This window comes from Gorilla gorilla, chromosome 12 (assembly GCF_029281585.2).
Source record: "Gorilla gorilla gorilla isolate KB3781 chromosome 12, NHGRI_mGorGor1-v2.1_pri, whole genome shotgun sequence".
Classification (NCBI taxonomy): Eukaryota; Metazoa; Chordata; class Mammalia; order Primates; family Hominidae; genus Gorilla; species Gorilla gorilla.
The window spans coordinates 21321673-21343899 of record NC_073236.2 but is presented as its reverse complement, the minus strand read 5'-3'; the positions used below and the strand labels follow the sequence as shown (position 1 = coordinate 21343899).

Sequence of the window (22227 nt, the reverse complement as noted above, 5' to 3'; positions counted from 1 at the left end):
ACAAAAAAACCCTGAAATCATATCAATTATTTTTTCTGACCGGAGTGGAAGAGTATTAAAAAATCAGTAACAGGAGGAATTTTTTTCCCGACCGTCTTTGGCTCCCTCTCTCGCCACCCTTTTTCTTCCTCCATCTACTCCAAAACATTTTCCCCACGATTTTTTCCCCACTGCCTTTTTGCAAAGCCTTCTATACTTTACCGCTCACTTCCGTTTTCCCCACCCATCTACCCCAAAACTTTTCCCCACCGTCTTTTCTCCCTCTCTCTGGCCAGCCTTTTCTCCGCCTCCCGCTCTCATCATCCTCTTTGGCTCCTTCATCTCCCCAAAAACATTTCCCTCATCTTTTCCTAAAGCCTTCTCCCCACTCCTGCTGCTCGCCACCCTCTCTTTCCCCTTCCGTCTACCCAAAAACTGTTTCCCTCTCGTCTTTTTTCCCTTCCTCCTTGCCACCCTTTCCCTTCTCCATCTACCCAAAAACATTTTCCCGCCGTCTTTTTGCAAAGCCTCTTCTCTACTCCTGCTCACCACGCTCTTTTAACCCATCTACCTCCCCAATTTTTCCCTGCCATCTTTTCACAAAGCCTTCCCCTCTTCCCGCTCGCCCTCTTCTTTCCTCTATCCTGCTTGCCACCCTCTTTTTGCCCTCCATCTACCCCAAACTATTTTCCCCATCGCCTTTTTCCCAGTCCTCTTTCCCCACTTCCTCTGGCCACGCTTTCTATTCTCCTCCCGCTTGCCACCCTCTTTTCCCCCTCCATCTACCCAAACACATTTTACCCACTGTCTTTTCTTTCTACACTTTCTTTTCTGCCTATCGTCTTTTCACAAAACCTTTTCTCTTTCCCGCTTGCCACCCTCTTTACCCTTCTCCCACTGGCCACCCTCTTTCCCCCCTCCATCTACCCAAAAGCTTCTCTCCTCACTGTCTTTTCGCAAAACCTTCTCTCCCTCCTGCTCGCCACTCTCTCTTCCCCCTCCCTCTCTGCAACCTCTTTTCTCCTCCCACTTGTCACCCTTTCCCCCCTCCATCTACTCAAAATCTTTTTACCCGCAGTCTTCTTTCCCTTTCTTCTCTCCCCACCATATTTTTGCAAACCTTCTCTCCTTCCTGCTCATCCCCGTTCCCCCCTCACAACCCTTTCTTACCCCCTTCCATCTACCCAAAAACTTTTTCCCCACCATCTTTCTGTGAAACCTTCTGTCCCTCCTGTTCACCACCCTGTTTTTCCCCCTCCATCTATCCCCCAATTTTTTTTCCCAACATCTTTTCCTCACCGTCTTTATGCAATGCCTTCTCTGGCTCACCATCCTTTTTTCCTTTTGACACTAACCACCCTCTTTACCCTTCCATCTATCCCAAAACTATTTTCCCCTTCCTACCTTTCCAGCCACGCTACAGTGTCTGTTGCCACCAACTGCAGGGAGGCCAGCCATGGTGCAGCAGGTTACAGCCTCCAGTCTGTCCTGGTCCTCTAAGCTGGGCTGGGAGCAGCTCGGTGAGCAGACACAGAAAGACCTGGAATAGCCTGACTCTTCTTCAGCACCATTTATGTACTGAAGTTATGCATATGCGGTTCGTGGACTACAAGTTCCAGCATTGGATAAGAGAGAGCCCGGAGGCCTACTCTGATTGGACTTTGTTATCATGTTCTGATTGGATGAAAGAAAGTCTTAGGACAACCAATCAGAGTATGAAAATAAAGTCCAATCAGAGAAGGCCTAGAGATTTTCTCTCACCCAATCAGAACATGTAGTCCAGAAACCATGCGTGTAACTCCATGTACATGCTGAGGAGGCCTCACGCCAGTTTAGGGTCTCCGGTATCTCCCGCTGAGCTGCTCTGTTCCCGGCTTAGAGGACCAGGAGAAGGGGGAGCTGGAGGCTGAAGCCTGTAACACCGTGGCTCATCTTGCTCTGGATGGTGGTGGCAACAGAGATGGCAGCTCGGCTGGAGTGTTAGGAGGGCGGCCTGAGCAGTAGGAGTGGGGCTGGAGCAGTAAGATGGCGGCCGGAGTGGTAAGATGGCGGCCGGAGCGGTAGCGGGGAGGCTGGAGCAGTAAGATGGCAGCCGGAGCGGTAGGAGTGCAGCCTGAGCGGTAGGAGGGTGGCTGGCAGCTGGAGCTGCTCTTGACTGGCTAGAGGTCTAGGAGAAGGTGGGGACTGTGCCCAACGCTGGCGGCTGGAGCCTTGGCCACCGCGGCTCGCCTGGCTGCGGTTGGTGGTGGCGACGGAGGCTGCATCTCTGTTAGAGTAGTAGAAAGGTGGCAGGGTAGGTGCGCTCTCTGCGGCCGCACTGCCCGCTTGCAGGGTGGTGGGGGAGCGGGTTTGGTGTGCTTTTGGAGCTGCACTGCCTGCCACGGGGGGCTGGTGGGTGGCACTATCAGGTGTTGAATTGCTGGCAGTGGGGCAGGTTTGCTGCGCTATCAGAGTCTACACTGCCTAAGGTGGCGGGGGGTTGGAGGCAGGTTGTGTGTGCCATCGTGCACTGCCAGCGGCAGGTGGTGGGGTGTTAGGGGCATTATTAGCTGCTACACTGGCCAATGCAGGGGGCGGGTTGGGTGAGCTATCGTGAGCTGCAATGTCAGCAACAATGCCAACTGGCAGGCAGTCGGGGGTGCTTTAGGGGAGCTGTGAAATGTTGCATTGTCTGTGGGGGAAAGGGGGTGGGGTCAGGGGGTTTGTTGGGTGCACTACCCCGGGCGTTCACTGCCCGCGACAGTGAACCGCAGTGCCCCGCAGACTGGGGGCGCTATCTGGGGCTATACTGCTTGTGGTCCGGGTGGGGGGTGGGTTTGATGGGGTGCTGTTTGGTGCTGCAACACCCGTGGCGGGGATGGGTTGTGGACACTATCGAGTGTCCACCACGGGTGGTTTGGGGGCGCTATCAGGGTTACACTGCCTGCAGCAGTCTCTGGGTGCATTGTGGGCACAATCTGGGGGCTAAGCTTGTGGTGGAGGGGGCAGGTTAGGGGCGATATGGGGGGAAGCTGCACTGCTGCTTCCAGTGGCAGGTTGTGGAGGTGGCCACGACCGTGGTGGCCTCTGAGGAAGGGGCCCTTCTCCTCTTCCCGGACTCAAGGCTCTAGAGGGTGAACAACTTCTGCTCGTTTTGGAGCGCGGAGGCTGCACAGAGTTTTTGCGGCAATCCTCTGACCACCGCAGGGCCCTCACACCCACCATGGTTACCCGGCCCTTGCCCTCTTGCTCTGTGTTGTGGGGACCATCTAGGAGCCCCAGGCATGGAGTAGTGGGCACCACGGGGGCTCAGGGTCCTGTGGGTGGAGGAGTCAGGAATGGGAACTGGTACTTGGGTGGGGAGGACTGGCTGGGTCTGAGTTTCTGCTGTTCTTGCTCCCCAAGGAGCCGCGGACACTGTGGTGTCTCCAGTCCCCACCCCAGGTCAGGAGGCCAGCTTGGTCTAGGAGGAGAGGCTGGACTTTGGAGGGTGGGTGTGAGTGCCTTCGCTGAAACTGGCCCCAGCCACCCAGTGGGCAGCATGACAGGATGAGGCTCTAACACTGCCACTTTCTGCATCCTATTGTAGGTTTCTCTGGCATTGTCTGCCCAGCTGCTCCAAGCCAGGCTGATGAAGCAGGAGTCCCCTGTGGTGAGCTGGAGGTTGGAGCCTGAAGATGGTACAGCTCTGTGATTCATCTCCTGCAGTTGTGGCGGCCATGGTGATGGAGACGGCAGCTCAACAGGAGCGGTAGGAGGGTACCCGTGGAGGCCAAGTGGTAGGAGCCTTGGAGGGTGTGCAGGTGCATGGAGGGTGACAGCAGCGCTGATTCCTTTGGCGTCGGTGCTAATGGTGGCAGCAGCAGCAAGTCTAGGGGCCAGGAAGGGGAAGTAGGAGAGCTTTGGGGCCCGGACCGGCCTGGGGTGGGTTAGAAGCTGCTGGTTCTGTACTGCAGGCTTCAGTGACAGTGGTGGAGGTGCAGCCAGGGTAAGGAGGAGTCCTCCCCCTTCTCCTGTGGTCTCTGGTCTCTGGACGGTGCCCTCCTTCTGCTGGCATCTGAGCCAGGTGTGAGTGGCAGCATTGTTTCATTCTTAACAGAATTTAGGGGCTTACTATTTGTGTATCTTTTTGTTTTTGGTTGTGATAACCCTTAAGGGACAAAAGGCTTCTTTGGCTGGGTTTTGGTGTCGTGGGATCCCCCCATGTAAGACACAGGGTGCTTTCCTGGCAAGCTGTGTGTTGGAGGGAGTTCACCAAGGGGAAGAAAGGGAACCTCTCAGGAAGGTGGCTGCTGTGGCAGGTCCCCTGCCTCTGGGCACCCTTTGGGCCACCTAGTTTCCCCTGCGGAAGAGGGGAGGCTTAGACCGGTATCACTTGTATCATCAAAGAGGAATCCTGGCTGGGCCAGTTGATTTGACCTTCCCACTTCTTCAGCCCACCTGCCCATGGTGTCACCTGGGGAAAGTGGAACCTCAGGCCACAGGGGCAGAGGCTTCTCCGGCAGGCTGATTGCTATAGCGGATTCTGTTCTGTCTGCTGCTCAGGAGGGCTTCTATGGCCACCGATCACTGCAACCTCCGCCTCCTGAGATCAAGCGGTTCTCCTGTCTTAGCCTCCCAAGTAGCTGGGATTACAGGTGCGCTACCATGCCCGGCTAATTATTTTTTGTTGTTGTTTGTCTTTTTTTGAGATGAGTCTCGCTTGAGATGAGTCTCGCTCTGTTGCCCAGGCTGGAGTGCAGTGGCGTGATCTCGGCTCACTAAAACTCCGCCTCCTGGGTTCATGCCATTCTCCTGCCTCAGCCTCCCTCCCGAGTAGCTGGGACTACAGGCGCCTGCCACCATGCCCGGCTAATTTTTTGTATTTTTAATAGAGATGGGGTTTCACCATGTTAGCTAAGCTGGTCTTGATCTCCTGACCTCATGATCTGCCCACCTCGGCTTCCCAAAGTGCTGGGATTACAGGTGTGAGCCACCGTGCCTGGCCTATGCCTGACTAATTTTTGTATTTTTAGTAGAATACTAAAAATGCACGGTTTCGCCATGTTGGCCAGGCTGGTCTTGAACTCCTGACCTCAAGTGATCTCCTCTGCCTTGGCCTCCCAGAATGCTTGGATTACAGGCATGAGCCACCATGCCCAGCTCTGATCTCTTATTTTTATTAAAGTTTTGAAATGCCACTCCCTAAAAAGGCTGCATCAATTTGTAATGTCATTAGCAATGTGTGATAGGTCTAGTTTTATCAAACCTTTGTCATGTATAATATACTAAAATCTTTATCTTAACAACTGAAAAAAAGTACTTTAGTTCTAAGTTTTTGCTTACTTGATTAGTAGGACTAACGAATATTTTGAATTTCTTTTTCTTTTTTCTTTGAGACCTGAGTCTCACACTGTTGCCCAGGCTGGAGTGCCGTGGCACGATCTTGGCTTACTGCAAACTTCGTGTCCCAGGTTCAAGCAATTCTCCTGCCTCAGCCTCCCAAGTAGCTGGGATTACAGGCACCCACCACCACACCCAGCTAATTTTTTGTATTTTTAGTAGAAATGGGGTTTCACTATGTTGGCCAGGCTAGTCTCGAGCACCTGATCTCATGATCCACCCGCCTCGGCCTCCCAAAGTGTTGGAATTACAGGCATGAGCCACTGCATCAGCCTTTTTTTGAATTTTATTATTTGTGTTTGTTGTGAATTGTCCAGTCGTGTTTTGTCCATAGTTTATTGGGGTGGGGGCATTCTAACTGTTTCGTATTATTAATTTAAGCTTGTTGTATGACATACTTTAAGACATTTGCTCTAAGAATTTCACCTCATTTCATTGTATAGGTAATTATCTTTTGTGTAGTGAAAAGTCCCATTATTTCTTTTAGTTCCTTTAAGATTTTATTCAATTATTTATAGAAGTAGTAAGATAAATATTTGTAGATTAGGTAAACAAAGCATTAGAATTTTTGTCTTTTAGAAAGTAAAAAACATTTGATTTAATGTCTATTTTTGTTCATTCCCATTTCTTATCTAATTAATAGAACACAGTACTGGGAGGAGGAACAAAAACTTAATCATGATATTGCTGTTTTTCATAATAATCTAGGACTAGTAATTAGTCCTCTCTTTCATCAAGAAAATATCGAAGGCTGGATGCCATCACCTGTAATCCCAGCACTTCAGGAGGCTGAGGCAGGTTGATAGCTTGAGCTCAGGATTTCAAAATCAGTCTGGGCAAAATCGTGAGATTCCGTCTCTACAAAAAAATAAAAAATAAAAAATTAGCTGCATGTGGTATGCACCTGTTGCCCCAGCTGCTCGGGAAACTGAGGAGGGAGGATCACTTGAGCCTAGGAGATTGAGGCTGTAGTGAGCTGTGATCATGCCACTGCACTCTAGCCTGGTGGCAGAGCAAGACCCTGTCTCAAAAAGAAAAAAAAAAAGAAAGAAAGTATTGAGAAGTTAACTTATTTCATTATTTTAATGAAAAATAGTTAAGGCCGGGTGCAGTGGCTCACGCCTGCAATCCCAGCACTTTGGGATGCTGAGGTGGGTGGATCACCTGAGGTCTAGAGTTTGAGATCAGCCTGACCAACATGGCGAAACCTCTTCTCTACTAAAAATACAAAAATGAGCCAGGCATGATGCTGGGCGCCTGTACTCCCAGCTAAAAAAAGACAAAAAATTTTTCCAAATACGGTATTTTTATTAAATCTTATTGAGTAGTTTTCACATTGGCAACTCTTTGTGTTTCTTTCTTTTTTTGAGATGAAGTTTCATGCTTGTTGCACAGGCTGGAGTGTGATGGCACAATCTCGGCTCATGGCACCCTTCGCCTCCCAGGTTCAAACGATACTCCTGCCTCAGCCTCCCGAGTAGCTGGGATTACTTGCATGCGCCACCATGCCCGGCTAATTTTGTATTTTTAGTAGAGATGGGGTTTCTCCATGTTGGTCAGGCTGGTCTCGAACTCCTGACCTGAGGTGATCTGCCCCCCCCACCCTTGGCCTCCCAAAGTGCTGGGATTACAGGTGTGAGCCACCACACCCAGCTTTTTGTGTTTCATATGCATTTTTTTTTTTTGAAACAGAGTCTCACTATGTCACCCAGGCTGGAGTGCAGTGGCACCATATTAGCTCACTGCAACCTCTGCCTCCTGGGTTCAAGCGATTCTCCTGCCTCAGGCTCCTGAGTAGCTGGGATCACAGGCGTGCGACACCACGCCCAGCTAAGTTTTGTATTTTTAGTAGAGACAGGGTTTCACCATGTTTGTCAGGCTGGTCTCGAACTCCTGACCTAGTGGTCTGCCCGCCTTGGCCTCCCAGAGTGCTGGGATTACAGGCATGAGCCATCGCGTCTGGCCTCATACATTTTCTAAATGAGTTTTGTAAAATTTTTTTTTTTTTTTGAGACGGTGTTTTGCTCTTATCACCTAGACTGGAGTGCAGTGGCACGATCTCGGCTCACTGCAACCTCCACCTCCCGGATTCAAGCTATTTTCCTGCCTCAGCCTCTCAAGTAGCTGGGATTACAGGTGCCCGCCACCACACCTGGCTAATTTTTGTATTTTTAGTATAGACGGGGTTTTGCTATGTTGGCTAGGCTGGTCTCGAACTCCTGACCTCAGGTGATCCACCTGCCTCGGCCTCCCAAAGTGCTGGGATTACAGGTGTGAGCCACCATGTCCGGCCAATTTTTGTAACTTTAAAGAGAACAAAAATCCTGAGATGGAAACTTATGTAGAATTTTATTCACAGTTGAAGTTAGTTACATTACAGTGGAAATAAAAACTAGAAAGTTACATTGTATCTTCTAAACATATGTATTTAACATAACTTCACATTTCATTATAGATGGTTCTTTGGAATGACATTTAAAAATTTTGTGGCTGGGCGCAGTGGCTTACACCTGTAATCTTAGCACTTTAGGAGGCTGAGGCGGGTGGATTGCTTGAGCTCAGGAGCTCAACTAGTCTGTGCAGCATGACAAAACCCTGTCTCTACAAAAAATATGTAAATTATCCAGCTATGGTGGCCTGCATTAGTAGTCCCAGCTACTCAGGAGGCTGACGTGGGAAGATGACATGAACCCAGGAGGTCGAGGCTGCAGTGAGGTAAAATCGCACCACTGCACTCCAGCCTGGACAAACTGAGACCCTGTCTCCGAAAAAAGAAATTGTTATAATGAAAGAATAGATTTACATTGTTAGTTTAGTTTTGTTTTTTTTCTCAGAAGTGTAGAGTTTGTTCTTAGTCTGTCCATCTGTATACAAGCATGAACTGTACAGTCAACTGCCTTGTAGAGAGGGGCTGGTTTTTGGTTATGTCTTAAATCTTAACTCCTTTTAATTATTCTGAATTTTAGTGGGATTCCTGTATCATTGTAGATTTGGAAAGTATTGAGTAGGAGATGATAATCTATAATCAGGATTCTGAGTTGGTAAGATTTTATAGATCTGAAAAAAGTAATTTCTTGACCTTGGCCTCAATGAGAAAGTCAGAACTTGACCCTTATTTACCAGCACCATCCCCCTCCCCCCCACAATATTTAAAGTGTTTAAATCACTTATTTTGAAATTCTTATGTGATCCAAGACCACTGTTCACTTAAGCTAGTTTGTTTATTAAAACAAAAGAAGTAGGCTGCAGTTACGTGTTTCTTTTTTTGTTGTTTGGTGTCAGGAGTAGAATACATTTGGCCAGCTTCATGAGAGGATTGGAAAGTTGGAGAAGGAAAAATAGAATTGTTTATGGAGCCAGGAGAATAATTGTCTGTAATTATAGATGCTTGTTTTGAGGTTTGGAAAAGGTGGTTTAAAAATCTTTTAGGAAAAACCATGATAAACATCTATAAATATGACGAAGAAAAATTGGTTGCAACATTTAAAACAATTTTTTTTGAGAGGGAGTCTTGCTCTGTCACCCAGGCTGGAGTGCAGTGGCAGGATCTCAGCTCACTGCAACCTCCGCCTCCTGGGTTCAAGCCATTCTCTTGCCTTAGCCTCCTGAGTAGCTGGGATTACAGGTTCCCGCCACGATGCCCGGCTAATTTTTGGATATTTAGTAGAGATCGGGTTTCACCGTGTTGGCCAGACTGGTCTCAAACTCTTGCCTCAAGTGATCAGCCTGCCTAGGCCTCCCAAACTGCTGGGATTACAGGCATGAGCCACTGCTCTTGGCCAGGTTGCAACATCTTCATTAGACTTGTTTAAATGAAAATTTTCCTTTGTTAAATGGAAGAAAATAAGCTCTGTTTGGGAGAGTGAGGCCCAAGTAGGACATCCGTGATACACATTGAAGATCCGTTTATTTATTTAAATTTTTTGCTCTGCAAAATTGACCAGAGTATGAAGATCATTTTAGTTGGTTAATATTTAAGTTTTGACTTCCTGGCCAGAGATAGTAGATTGGAAAGGATTTAGAGATTTACTGAGGGAGTTAACCCAAGATTTTAACATTGTGATGCAAAATGATGTTAAAACGCGTTTGTTTCCCTTTTATTATTTAAAGAAATCCTAGATTTCTTTAAATAATACAAAGTAATTAAATGGACCTGTTGGGTTACTTGAAATTAAGCAGTAGACAGGGGAAGTTCTTGTAAGTGGTTACTAAAGCGTTAATCTTAGAGGCATTCTCCACTGGCTGTCTGTAGCAGCGTCCCTGATCTGGGCTTTGGAGAAATCCATCCCACATTTTTTAGGTGCCTGCTTTACGTCGGATCTACTTTCTCTACTTGTGCCTTTTCTTCCACCTTCTTCCCCCTCCTCTTTCTCATAGATGGTGTGGAGGTGGGACAGAGGGAGGGAGAGGGAGATCAATTGACTGATTGTGTGTTGAGGGGGTGGGAGGTCGGAGATTCTCAGGGCCATAAAAGTTGCACGAAATCAAATGCTCTGTTTTTTTTCTAGTGTGGGCCCTGCCATGAGATCAGGTTGTCAGGACTTGATTGGGAGCCACGGATCCCACCCTACTGAAAACATTGTTGCAGGATGGGATAGGATGAAGCTGGAAGTCTTATCAAGTGGTATTATATCTGGCACAACAAATGGCCAGAACCCCAAAATACCCTAAGGATAAAAAGTTTTTGTTTCTTTTCATAGGATATTTTTGTATCTGGTTTGGAAGGATGACTTGAGTTGGATTGTACCGTTAAAGACAAAATGAACGATTGTATTTATTATGTATTTAACCTTATTAAAGCATTAAGTATGATAGCACTAGTTATAGAGAATTGTGTGTGTATGCACACACATACACATATATATACTTATACACACATATACATATATACACACACCATATACATATATATTTTTTGAGACTTGGTCTCACTCTGTCATCCAGGCTGAAGTGCAGGAGTGAGATCTTGGCTCACTGCAGCTTCGACCTTCGGACCCCAGTGATCCTTCCACCTCATTCTCCCAAGTAGCTGGGGCGGTGGGGATGTGCCATCACCACCAGCTAATTTTTTTATCTTTTATTTTTTGTAGAGACGGCATCTCTCGATGTTGCCCAGGCGGATCTCGAGCTCCTGGGTTCAAGTGATCAACCCACCTCAACCTCCCAAAATGCTGGGATTATAGGCGTGAGTCACTGGGCCCGGCTGAGATGTATATATTATATATACATCTCATATACATATACATATATACATAATCTCATACATAAAAATTATACATAATATATATAATATTTATAATATAATATATGTAATATATATAAATTAAAAAATTTAAAAAATTTTTATTTTATTTGAGATGGAGTCTTGTTCTGTCACCCAGGCTGGAGTGCAGTGGCGCTGTCTTGGCTCATTGCAGCCTCCACCTCCCAGGTTCAAGCAATTCTCCTGCCTCAGCCTCCCGAGTAGCTGGGATTACAGGTGCCAGCCACTATGCCAGGCTAAATTTTTTGTGTTTTTAGTAGAGACGGGGTTTCACCATGTTGGTCAGGCTGGTCTTGAATTGCTGATCTCATGATCTGTCTGCCTTGACCTCCCAAAGTGCTAGGATTACAGGCATGAGCCACCGTGCCCAGCCTATATTTTTAATAATGAAATCAGAACTAGGTTTGTAAACAGGGAAAGAACAAATAATCATAAAAGTTTTATGTTCTGGATTTGGAAGTTGGTTGATTTAAGAGTAATGAGAATAAATAATATCCCCTCCCCCTTTAGTTCTCAAGGTTTTCCACTTAGTTTAAGTAGTTTTATTAGCTATAGTAGAGTAACTCAGCATTCTGAAATATTTGTATAATTTGAAAAGTCTCTGAAAGAACACTGATTCAGGTATAGCATTGCAAGTTTGAGGGGTTTCAACAGATTTCTTCATGTGTGTTTAATTCCATGATGGCTTAAAAAAAAAACCCAAGAAATAAAACCTCTGGTCACTTAACCAGCATTTTATTTTATTTATTTTTATTTTTATTTTATTTTATTTTATTTTTTGAGACGGAGTCTTGCTCTGTCACCCAGGCTGGAGTGCAGTGGCGGGATTTCAGCTCACTGCAAGCTCTGCCTCCTGGGTTCAAGCAATTCTCCTGCCTCAGCCTCCCAAGAAGCTGGGACTACAGGTGCCTGCCACCGCACCTGGCTAATTTTTTTTTTTTTTTTTTTTGTATTTTTAGTAGAGATGGCGTTTCACTGTGTGGTAGCCAGGATGGTCTCGATCTCATGACCTCCTGATCCGCCTGCTTTGGCCTCCCAAAATGCTGGGATTACAGGCGTGAGCCACTGCGCCTGGCCCACTTAACCAGCATTTTAACATATTCTGAAAATCTGATTGCCAGAATTTAATGACATTAGAAGAAATTTTTTAAAAAGCTCATAACTATTACGTAGCAAGTATGTTTTCAAAGAACTTGTTTTAAGGTGGGTCTTGGTGGCTCACACCTCTAATCCCAGCACTTTGGGAGGCTGAGGCAGGTGGATCACTCAAGGTAAGGAATTCAAGACCAGCCTGGACAACATAGACCCTGTCCCTACAAAAAATACAAAAATTAGCCAGGTGTGATGGCACATTCTTGTGTGATCCCACCTAATTGGGAGGCTGAGGTGGAAGGATCAGGTTGAGCTCTGGAGGTCAAGACTGAAGTGAGTTGAGATGGTGCCGCTGCACTTAAGCCTGGGTAACAGAGGGAGACTCTGTCTCAAAAAAAAAAAAAAGAAACCCACCCAGTTTGATGAATTAGATACATATTAAGTGAAACTATTTTTCAGATAGTGTAGAATTAACTTCATTATGTTCACAATTAAATTCATATTAGACTGTTACCTATTCTAAGATATTTGATATTAACCCTCAAGGGACACTGGCTACATTTTTTTTTTTTTTAACAAAACCTTGTAGTTTATGTCAGTGGTCTCCAAACTTTTTGGCACCAGAGACTAGTTTTGTGGAAGACAGTTTTTTTCCACAGACACCAGGGGGAGCAGGGAGGGGGTGGTTTTGGGGTGAAACTCTTCCACCTTAGATCATCAGGCATTAGTTAGACTAGTTAGATTCTCATAAGAAGCACGCAGCCTAGGTCCCTTGCTTGTGCAGTTCGCAATAGGGTTTGTGCTTCTATGAGAATCTAATGCCGCTGTTGATCTAGAGGAGGCCGAGCTCAGGTTAATGCTGGCTTGCCTGCCGCTCACCTGCTGTGAGGCCTGGTTCCCAACAGGCTACCGACTGGTATTGGTCTGCAGCTAGAGGTGGGGGGAACCCTGAGTATGGTAAACTATCTTCTAGAATAATTTTTTTAAATATATTGAAGCAATAGTGCCTAGTTTATAAGTAGACATATGTATAGTATAAACTATATAGTTTATATTCAGAGTACAAAATCCACCATGGCCACTATTTTTTTTTTCTTTTTTTGAGATGGAGTCTCACTCTGTCACCCAGGCTGGAGTGCAGTGGCACGATTTTGGCTCACTGCAACCTCTGCCTCCCTGGATTCAGTGATTTTCATGCCTCAGCCTCCCAAGTGGCTGGGATTACAGGCACATGTCACCACACCCAGCTAATTTTTGTATTTTTAGTAGAAATGGGGTTTCACCATATTGGCCAGGCTGGTCTCGAACTCCTGACCTTGTGATCCGCCCGCCTCGGCCTCCCAGAGTGTTGGGATTACAGGCGTGAGCCACCCCACCCAGCCACCTTGGCCACTATTACAAAAGTAAAGCTAAATAATACTGAAGTATATGTTCCATGTTTTGTAAGGACTGTTGATTTGGAAACAGTGTATTCTAACGATAAATTTTAAATGTAACTAATAGTATATGTTTCTGAATAAATAGGTGCTACTTCTAATATAAAGTGTCATATTTGTTTTAAAATCATTGCTCAAGTTGTATAGTTGTTTTGGGCACATATTTTCAACTTCTAGACCAATACAAAATGTAAAATAAGTAAAAGACGTGATATAGTTGTATCCTTTCTAAACACTGACCTATTTTTTTTTCCTTTGCTACCTTTCTTTTTTGAGACAGAGTCTCGCTCTGTTGCCCAGGCTAGAGTGCAGTGGTGCGATGTTGGCTCACTGCAGCCTTCGCCTCTCGGGTTCAAGTGAGTCTCTGGCCTCAGCCTCCCAAGTAGCTGGGATTACAGGCATGTGTCACCATGCCTGGTTAAGTTTTTGTATTTTTAGTAGAGACGGGTTTTATCATGTTGGCCAGGCTGGTTTCGAACTCCTGACCTCAAGTGATCTGCCTGTCTTGGCCTCCCAAAGTGATAGGATTACAGGCATGAGCCACCACACCCGGCCCCTTTGCTACATTTTAATGATAATGAAAATGTAATCCAAGTGTCAGATTATTCAATAGCTTCCTGTCTTTTGGTTTGTGGGAAGTTTGATACATCATTTTTTAATGTTTCTTAGCCCTTTGTTATATTTCATGGATAGTGGGGAAGTGAGTCTGTGACTTGATTGAAATGTATTGTACAATGCATTCATCTGCATCATAGGCACTTGGCTTTTAATGGTGAAGTGGAAGCTAAACTTCTCCTTAGAAACAATTGCACTGATTTATTTAACTGATATTGATGATGCTCCATAAAGATAAAAATGTCATTGCGTGGAGGCTTACTTGTGATGTAATTTGTATTTTGGAGAAGTAAATCATAGTATGATTTTAGATGTTTTATTAACATCTAAAATGTTTCAGTTTCTAGAGTAGAATATTGTTAAACAAAATGGTAAACACTGTAAACCATAATACTACAGCAGTCCCCTTCAGCTGTCTTCTCCTTCCCAAGAAGAAACCATTACCACCACTACCTCTTCTCCCTCCAAAACAGAAACCATTACCACCTCCACCTCTAACAACAGAAAAAAAAATGCCAAAAAATAAAAAAACCCTTTTTTGACCCCACACTGTGGCTCACACCTGTAATCCCAGCACTTTGGAAGGCCAAGGCAGGATCCTCTTGAGACCAGGAGTTTGAGCCCAGCCTGGGCAACATCAGGAGACCTCATCTCTACTAAGAAAAAAATGGCTGTGTGTCATGATACACCTATAGTCCCAGTTATTTGGGAGGCTGAGGCAGAAGGATCACTTGAGCCTAGGAGTTCAAGGCTGCAGTGAGCCATGATTGTACTACTGCACTCCAGCCTGGGCAGCAGAGGAAGACTCTGTCTCAAAAAACAAACAAGAACACCTTTTTAATCTGTTAACTCACGGTTTGTTTAAGATTTTCTTTTGGCCATTTTTGATGCCTTTTTTTTTGAGACAGATTCTCACTCTGTCTCCCAGGCGGGAGTGCAGTGGTGTGATCATGGCTCATTGCACCCTGGACTTCCCAGAATCAGATGATTCTCCTACCTCAGCCTCCCAAGTAGCTGGGACTGCAGGCACACACCACCATGTCCAGCTAATTTTTGTATTTTTTGTAGAGACTGGGTTTTGCCATTTTGCCCAGAATGGTCTTGAACTCCTGGGCTCAAGTGATCCACCCACCTCGGCCTGTCAGAGTGCTGGGATTATAGGCATATGCCAGCTGCACCCAGCCCATTTTTGATATCTCAAATCTTTCATCATAGTTTAGTCAGCCATATTTTTCCTAGATTTTTTTTTAAAACTATTTTGTCTTGCTATCAAGCTATTACTCTGTAGTTTTACATACATTCTTTATTTTAACTAAACTGTTATGAGCAATAATTTGTGATAACTTTTTTTTTTTGAGACAGAGTTTTGCTTTTGTTGCCCAGGTTGGAGTGCAATGGCGCATGTGATCTTGGCTCACTGCAACTTCTGCCTCCCAGGTTCAAGCGATTCTCCTCCCTCAGCCTCCCGAGTAGCTGGAATTACAGCCATGTGCCAACATGCCTAGCTAATTTTTTATTTTTAGTAGAGACACGGTTTCTCCAAGTTGGTCAGGCTGGTCTCAAACTCCCAACCTTGGGTGATCTGCCCACCTCGGCCTCCCAAAGTGCTGGGATTACAGGCATGAGCCACCACGCCCCGCCAATTTGTGATAACCTTTTAATCTTTTTGTATCGTGTATTTAAACTTTTAAGTTCTTTTCCCTGTCAATTTCTGACAGATTAAACAATAATAATCTTTATATTACTTAAAAGCTTCTTCTAAAAGGTACAAAGGAAAAAATGGAATGAAAAGTGAACTAGGCAGAGTGTAATGGCTCCTGCCTGTAATCCCAGCACTTTGGGAGGCCAAGGTGGGCAGATCACATGGGACCAGGAGTTTGAGACCAGTCCGGCTAACATGGCGAAACCCCATCTCTACTAACAGTAAAAAAATTAGCCAGGTGTGGTGGTGCATGTCTATAATCCCAGCTACCTGGGAGGCTGAGGCATGAGAATCACTTGACCCTAGAAGGTGGAGGTTGCAGTGAGCAGAGATTGAGCCACTACTCCAGCCTGGGCAGAAATTAAAAAAAAAAAAAGTGAAGTTGAACTAAATTAGGTCTGGTGAGTTTGAAATGATGGTTGTACATACCTCTAAGATCAGCAAAACCTAAATCAATCTAGAGAACAGGTGTTAAAGATACATTTTTGGTGGGTCATGGTGCCTCATGCCTGTAATCCCTGCACTTTGGAAGGCCAAGGCGGGTGGCTTGCTTGAGCTCAGGAGTTTGAGACCAGCTGGGCAACATGAAGAAACCCCGTTTCTACAGAAAATACAAAAATTAGCCAGGCACGGTGCAACATGCTTGTGGTCCCAACTCCTCAGAAGGCTGAGGTGGGAGGATTGCTTGAGCCCGGGAGGCAGAGGTTGCAGTGAGCTGAGATCGTGCCACTGTACTCCAAACTGGGCAACAGAGGGAGACCCTATCTCAAAAAACAAAACAAAACAAAACAAAAAAACAAAAAAGATTTTCGTACTCTGGTAAAGTAAGTATTAAAATTAGGAAACTACGGATTAATTGGATGTTTTGGTCTGGTCGAAGTACTGTGAATTAAATTTTTGGTTACACTTTACTTTGATAAGCAGTGACGGTCCAGTAATTTTGATGATAGTCTATATATCATGTAACTTGACTTATTTAGTTGTCTACAAATATCTTTTTTTTTTTTTTGGGACCTGAGTCTTGCTCTGTTGCCCAGGCTGGAGTGCAGTGCTGCGATCCTGGCTCACTGCAACCTCTGCCTCCCGGGTTCAGGAGATTTTCCTGCCTGCACCTTCTGAGTAGCTGGCTTAGAGATGTGCACCACCACGCCTGGCTAATTTTTGTATTTTTAGTAGAGACAGGGTTTCAGCATGTTGACCAGGCTGGTCTGGAACTCCTGACCTCAGAAGATCTGCCCACCTCGGCCTCCCAAAGTGCTGTGATTACAGGCGTGAGCCACCGCGCCCGGCCTACAGATACCTTTTAAGGTGGTTCTAAAGCCTCAGAAATTATTTATCCTGAAGAGGAAGGTTAAACTAAAGTTTTATTCATTGCATTATGGGGGAAAGTTTAGGCAGAGTATCTTATGGTTTTGTTTTTCATTAAAAGATCAGTATTCTTCCAGATTTTAAGTCCATTTAAAAACTTCAAATAGTAATATACGTACGTGGTTGAAAAAAGTCTAATAGCCCAGAATGCTTATAATAAGGATCAAGAATTCTGTTTCACTCCTTAGTGCCACTCTCCAAACAACTTTTTTGTATCAATTTAAGGGCTACAGGTGCAGTTTTGTTACATGAATACATTGCATAGAGCTGCAGTTTGGGCTTTTAGTGCATCCATCATCCAAATAATGTACGTGTACCCATTCAGTAATTTCTTGTTACTCAGCCTCCTCCCAGCCTCCCAACCTTCTGAGTCTCCAGTGTCGTTATTCCACACTGTGCCCACATGTACACATTATTTTGCTTCAACTTATAAGTGAGAACATGGCCTCCAGGTCCATGTTGCTACAAAAGACATGATTTCATTCTTCCTTTATGGCTGAATAGTATTCATGTGTGTGTGTGTGTGTGTGTGTGTGTGTGTGTGTATATGTGTGTATATGTGTCCCAATTTTTCTTTATCCAGTCATCTGTTGATGGGTATGGAGATTGACTCCCTATCTTTGCTATTGTGAGTGTTGCTGTGATAAAGGTACGAGTGCAGTTATCTTTTTGATATAATGATTTATTTTCCTTTGGGTGGATACCCAATAGTGGGATTGCTGGATTGAATAGCAGTTTATTTTTTATCATTTTTACTTTTTTCAGATGGAGTTTCGCTCTTGTTGCCCAGGTTGGAGTGCAATGACATGATGTCGGCTCAGTGCAACCTCTGCCCACCAGGTTCAAGTGATTCTCCTGCCTCAGCCTCCCAAGTAGCTGGGATTACAGGCACATGGCACCACACCCAGCAAATTTTTGTATTTTTAGTAGAGACAAGGTTTTACCATGTTGGCCAGGCTGGTCTTGAACTCCTGACCTCAGGTGATCCACCTGCCTTGGCCTCCCAAAGTGCTGGGCTTACAGGCGTGAGTCACCGTGCCCGGCCAGTAGTTTTATTTTTTAGTCATTTGAGAACTCTTTATATGGTTTTCCATACAGGTGGTACTAATTTACATTCCCGCCCACAGTGTGTAAGTGTTCCCTATTGTCTGCATCTTCCCCAACGTCTGTTATTATTATTGTTTCTTTAATAGTGGCCATTCTGATTGGTGTAAGATGATATGTCATTGTGGTTTTTATTTGCATTTCCTCGACGATTAGTGATGAGCAATTTTTTCACATACCTGTTGACTGTTTGTATGTCTTCTTTTGAGAAATGTCTATTAATGTCCTTTGCTAACTTTAAAATTCTTAAAATTTTTTTATTTAAATTTTTTCTTAAGACCAGTTAAGTGCAGTAGTGAAAGGGGAGTAAAGAGTATAGAACAAGGAGTTTGATTGGTAACTGACTGTGAACCATCAATTGGGATAACTCACTACCAGTTATCAATAGTGAGGTATTCAGAACAGCCCTTTGCTTGCTTTTTGTTGGGATTATTTGAGTTCCTTGTAAATTCTGGATGTTAGTACCCTGTCAGATACATAGTTTGAAACTATTTTCTCCTATTCTGTAGGCCATTTGTTCAGTCTGCTGATTCTTTCTTTTGCTACGTAGAAGCTTTTTAGCTTAATTAAGTCTCATTTGTCTGTTTTTGTTTTTGTTTTTTTGCTTGTGCTTTTGAGGTCTTAGTCATGAATTCTTTCAATTCATGAATACTTAGTCATGAATTGTATAGATCAGTGTCCAGAAGAGTTTTTCCTAGGTTTTCTTCTAATGGTTTTTGTAGTTTCAGGTCTTTGGATTAAGTCTTTAATCCTTCTTGAGTTGATTTTTGTATATGGTGAAAGATAGGGGTCCAATTTCCAAAGGAAACTTCCAATTATTTCTTCCTGTGGTATTGTTGTGACTATATAGTATACGTATGTTATGATTTATGATTTATGATTGATTTCTGCTCTGATAAAGGAGGATTTGGCTTCTTTACATCTACTTCTCCAATAGATTTTTAAAAAATCACTTTGAATTTCTTTGCTAGTTATCTTTGCAGTTTATATCAGAACTTTCCTTCATGTTATATAGACTGTCGATCTTGATTTACCAATCAGTAACTTTTTTTTTTTTTTTGAGACAGAGTTTCGCTTTTGTTGCCCAGGCTGGAGTGCAATGGCGCGATCTCGGCTTTCTGCAACCTCTGCCTCCTGGGTTCAAGTGATTCTTCTGTCTCAGCCTCCCGAGTAGCTAGGATTACAGGCAGGTGCCACCATGCCCGGCTAATTTTGTATTTTTAGTAGAGATGAGGTTTTACCGTGTTGGTCAGGCTGGTCTTGAACTCCCAACCTCAGGCGATCCACCTGCCTCAGCCTCCCGGAGTGCTGGGATTATAGGTGTGAGTCACCACGCCCGGCTGCAACTCTTCTTTTTACCTTTCCTTTTCCCTTTATGTGCTTACATCTGTCATTTCTAACATTGACATTGTCAAGGTTGAGAACAGTTATGCACTGTATTGTACTCCTTACTGCTTTGTTTGTTTATTCATTTATTTTTTTGAGACAGTCTTGCTCTGTTGCCCAGGCTTGAGTGCAGTGGTGCGATCTTGGTTCACTGCAACCTCCGCTTCCTAGGTTCAAGCTATTCTCCTACCTCAGCCTTCCAAGTAGCTGGGACTACACGCGCGTACCACCATGCTTGGCAAATTTTTGTATTTTTAGTAGAGATGGGGCTTCTCCATGTTGGCCAGGCTGGTCTTTAACTCCTGACCTCAACTGATCCACTTGCCTTGGCCTCTCAAAGTGCTGGGATTACAGGTATGAGCCACTGCACCTGGCCTGTATGACTTTATTTTAATACTGGAAAGTTAATGGGCTGGACGTGGTGGCTCACACCTGTAATCCCGGCACTTTGGGAGGCTGAAGCGGGCTGATCACCTGAGGTCGGGAGGCCGAGACCAGTCTGGCCAACACGGTGAAACCCCTTCTGTACTAAAAATACAAAAATTCGTGGTGGCGTATGCCTGTTATCCCAGTTACTTGGGAGGCTGAGGCAGGGAGAATTGCTTGAACCCAGGAGGTGGAGGTTGCAGTGAGCCGAGATGGTGCCATTGCACTCCAGCCTGGGTGACAGAGGCAGACTCTTGTCTCAAAAACAAAACAAAACAAAACTTAAAAATGGTTAGGCACTGTGGCTCATGCCTATGATTCCAGTACTTTGTGAGGCCAAGACAGGAGGATCACTTGAGCACAGGAGTTCGAGACCAGTCTGCTGGGCAACATAGTGAGACACTGTCTCTAACTGGGGGGAGAAAAAAAAAGCCAGGTGTGCGGCCACGTGCCTATAGTCCCAGATACTCGGGAGGCAAGATGGGAGGATTACTCGAGCCCAAAAGGTCGAGATTGCAGTGAGCCGTGGTTGTGCCACTGCACTCCAGCCAGTGCAACAGAGCAAGACCCTGTCTCAACAAACAAAAACCCTTAAAATTTTTTTAATGCTACCAATGTAGTGAGTCATATTAAGTGGGATTATACATGTACCAAACTTATTTTTTCTTGAGTGACATTATTTCATGGTTATTTTAATTTGCATGCCTTATGATTGAGTTAAATTGATTATATTTGTCACATTTTTTTTGCAAACTGCCTACCAGTACCCTATTTTGGGTACTTTGCAGCTTCAAATAACAAAAATTTTAATTAAAAATGGCTTAAACTATAAATAAAATTTACTTCACATGACTAGAAGTCCAGGTGTAATTCAGTGGCTCAATTAAATTGTCACAGACCTAGATGGTTTTCATTTTCCTGCTGTTTTATACTCAGCTTGTTGTTGATAGTTGCTAAATTAATTCACTTAAATAATCATTTAGCACCTAAAATGTATTAGGCAATATTCTATAAGCACAGGAAATACAGCAGTGAGCAAAACAAAGTTCATTGTCTTCCTTCACGGAGCTTATATTTTAGTGGGGATAAGGGAGAAGACAGTCAAACAAATAGGTAGAATTTATAGATTGTCAGAAGACGTTAAGTTTTATGGAAAAAAATAAAGCCATGGAAGGGACGGGAAGGGCTGGGTTGGATTATTTTAAGTGGGGCCATCAGAGAAGGCCTCAGTGAGCTGATGTTTGAATAGATTAAAGGAAATAAGAATGCAAAGGCAGACGTTTGGGGAAAGAGTACTGCTGATGCAGGGAACAGTGAGTGCAAAAGCCCCGAGGCAGGAATGTGCTTAGCATGTTCAAAGAACTGAAAGGGCCAGTGTGGCAGGAGCTGAGTTATGGAGAAAACATCATAAGAGAAGTAGCGTGGGGAGTCAGATTGTGCAGGGCCTTGTAGACCATTGTGAGATCTTTTGACTTTTACTCTGGATTAGATGAGAGTCCTTTGGGGGCTTTTGAGTGGAGGACTGGCTTTATCTGACCAAGACTCTCAAACTCTCATGCTGGCTGCTGTGTTGAGACTAGAATGAAGGAGATCAAGGAAGAAGCAGGCATGTTAGTTAAGATAATATTAGCAGGGTGACAGATGATTTGAAGCATGATAGGCATCAGAGAAATGTTGAAGTAATTCTGCATATGTTGAGGCAGAGCCGAAAAGATTTGTTGAGGGATGAGGCATGTGAGAAAAAGAGGATTCGTAGTTCACACCAGGTTCAATGACCAGTAAAGATGAAGTATATTTGTTCATGCACATCTTTTTTATTTGGAATTAAAAACCTTTACTGGAAGCCCTTAGCAGATTATTTTTTTCTTTTTTTGAGATGGAGTTTTGCTTCTTGTTGCCCAGGCTGGAGTGCAATGGCACGATCTCGGCTCACTGCACCGCATCCTCTGCCTCCTGGGTTCAAGTGATTCTCCTGCCTCAACCTCCCGAGTAGCTGGGATTACAGGCGTGCACCACCATGCCCCGCTAATTTTGTGTTTTTAGTAGAGACAGGGTTTCTCCGTATTGGAACAGGCAGGTGATCTGCCTGCTTCAGCCTCCCAAAGTGTTGGGATTACAGGCATGAGCCACTGTGCTCGGCCAACAGATTTTTTTCTTAAATCCCATCAACCGTGACTGGTATCCATCCATGTCCTAGGTACAAGTGAGGGTGAGAGAGCAAGGATGTTCCTTTCAGCCATGATAATGGGAGGTGAACTCTGTAAGGAACAGGTTGTGAGTGGGGAGTGGCTATTGGTTAGTTAACTAATAGTCTATTTGTCATTGCCCATTTTTCTGTTAAGTTGATCATCCTTTTTAAATGATTTGTAAATAATTTTTGCATGCTAAGAAAATAAGTATTTGTTATATAATTCTAGATTCTAAATATTTTGAAGCTGTAAATGAGGTTTTAAACTCTGAGATCAGTTTTCTAATTTTGAAATAAAGTGAATCTC

The 22227-nt window shown here is 44.5% G+C and overlaps 1 protein-coding gene across 2 annotated transcripts in view; it reads left to right on the top strand.

Annotated features, from left to right (window-relative positions):
• The first annotated feature begins 2021 nt into the window (after window positions 1-2021).
• LOC129526957 (histone-lysine N-methyltransferase 2C-like) overlaps window positions 2022-22227 on the top strand; it is a 77952-nt gene continuing 57746 nt past the window's right edge. Inside the window, exons 1-2 of one of the 2 annotated variants that reach the window (XM_063695481.1) lie at window positions 2022-2039; window positions 3548-3709. The gene's annotated coding sequence lies outside the window, so the exon portion shown is untranslated. Of the gene's footprint in view, window positions 2040-2059; window positions 2080-3547; window positions 3710-22227 lie in introns of those variants that run through there. The other variant, XR_010129837.1, reaches the window with a different exon arrangement.